The 2,085-nt window shown below is 41.4% G+C and overlaps 1 long non-coding RNA gene across 2 annotated transcripts; it reads left to right on the top strand.

The window, feature by feature from the left end:
• The first annotated feature begins 28 nt into the window (after positions 1-28).
• LOC108977614 lies at positions 29-2,079 on the top strand. 2 transcript variants are annotated; one of them, XR_001994049.1, is made up of 6 exons: positions 29-164; positions 339-800; positions 857-1,156; positions 1,228-1,360; positions 1,440-1,719; positions 1,784-2,079. It is a non-coding gene; the product is annotated as an uncharacterized LOC108977614 (long non-coding RNA). The 2 variants fall into 2 exon arrangements; XR_001994048.1 differs by having other exon boundaries at positions 339-1,156.
• Positions 2,080-2,085: the final 6 nt, after the last annotated feature.

Consider the following 2,085-nt stretch of genomic DNA (forward strand, 5'->3'; position numbering starts at 1 on the left):
CTACATTTCGGTTCTTATTGCAGTTCCTCACCAAGCAACCGAATAAACGTCTCGGTTGTGGGCCCACCGGCGAAGCGGATGTGCGTATACATCCGTTCTTCCGACGAATCGATTGGGAGAAAATCGAGAATCGTGAAGTGCAACCGCCATTTAAGCCGAAAATTGTAAGTGAGAGCAAAAACAAAGAAAAACATTTCAAAACCTTAATTCATGCTTTTCATTATTTCGCCAATATTATCTTCTTTTCTCTGTTTGACACACTTCGCTATGTGAAAATAATATGCAAATAATTTACGCTACGCACACACACACACATATACTCGGTGACTCATACATAGAAACATCGCAAAGATGTCTCGAATTTCGATAAGCAATTCACTTCGGAGAAAACGGATCTGACACCAACGGATAAATTATTTATGATGAATTTCGACCAAACGGAATTTAGGGGTTTCTCCTACGTGAATCCGGACTATGCGGTGCCAGTTTAAAAGCACTGAATCTCCACATACACACACCCAAAAGCACTTCGTTAGGCCAGCGTGTGTTGGAATCGAAAGGACCCAACCACGAAAAGAAAAGCGAAAGCTGGGGAGAGAGAGCGGAATTAAGCGAATGAGAGGATATTGTCCTTTGGTGCGTAAGTGTATACTTTGTTGCGATGCGTGTTTTTCGAGCACACTGTACTTTCGTGTGAACGACGTGCCATTATAAGGCGCGAAAGCCAGAGTGCKGAACTTTAATCCACTAAAACCAACCTACTCCCAACTCAAGGCTCTCCCACGGAACCACCAAATAAGGTATTATTTTCTGGGAGTGACAAGACATTTTTAGACTGACGCCTGTTCTGCTGTAGATGTCTAAGAATTGTCGTAATGGAAGTTACCGCTTCGCGAGCAGACGACCTTCTTCATGAACGAAGGGCATTTGCCTGCAGCCTGTGAAAGGAAAAAGCTTCGAAAATATTACGCGGCGAGTTTTGGATCAAGCACATGCAAAGAAATATAAATGTGCTCGGTAAAGGCTCTATGCTATAAAAGTGTTACGTCATTATATAAACAGATGATATGGAATTGCCTATGACTGAGAGAAGGTGTTCGCGCTCTCAGGTAAACCACCACGTTTGGTCTCACTACACTCGTGCTTTCAAACTATGGTAAGTGGCTCTGTTTGCCTTTGAGGTTATGTGCTTTGTGTTCAAGGATCGCTTGTTCTTCATTACGATAGTGATCTTATGTCAGCAGATTTATGGCCGTCTCAAGGAATCTGTAGTTATGGAAGAGTTCTGAAGTAGAGCTTGCCGACTTCAGTTTGAGTAAGGAAGGTATTGAAGAACGTGATTCCAGGAGAACTTTCTGTGGTACAAATGTCTACATGGCGCCAGAGATAAACTCCAAGTATTACACTTATAATTATAWTAACTGTACAATTCATTACAGATACCAAACTATGAACCCTATAACCATACCCCCGATTGGTGTTCTTTCGGTGTTTTGATTTACGAAATGTTGACGGACCGTAATTCCTTCGAGGCTGAGGATGAGGAGAACACGTTCAAAAATATTAAAGATAAGAAAGCAGTCTTTCCGTAACACTTCTCTCAAGAGGCTATGCATGTGCGAGGCTGAGGATGAGGAGAACACGTTCAAAAATATTAAAGATAAGAAAGCAGTCTTTCCGAAACACTTCTCGCAAGAGGTTATGGATTTGCTAACAAGCGTGAGTACTTTTTACATAAAGACACTAGAAGAACTCTTTCACAGCAGTATCTTTTGCTTCCAAGTTTCTTGCTAAGAAGCCAAACAATCGGTCAGAAATGCCAGACGCTATGCACGCTCTGAGGTAACCATATATCCATTCTTTAGGAATATTGACTGGTATAAGACGGAAGCTAAGGGAATGAAGCCACCAATTGTGCCGCAAATTGTAAACGCTGAGCTAAAAGCTTAACAGTCGTTATCAATAAGTGATAACATCGAATTTCGATAAAGTTTTCATAACTGAGAAAGCAGACTTGACACCAACCGACGCGTTATTTATGATGAACTTGGAGCAGAATGACTTTATAGGCTTTTCTTATATGAA

This window comes from Bactrocera latifrons, unplaced genomic scaffold (assembly GCF_001853355.1).
Source record: "Bactrocera latifrons isolate USDA-ARS-PBARC rearing strain unplaced genomic scaffold, ASM185335v1 scaffold_921, whole genome shotgun sequence".
NCBI lineage: Eukaryota > Metazoa > Arthropoda > Insecta > Diptera > Tephritidae > Bactrocera > Bactrocera latifrons.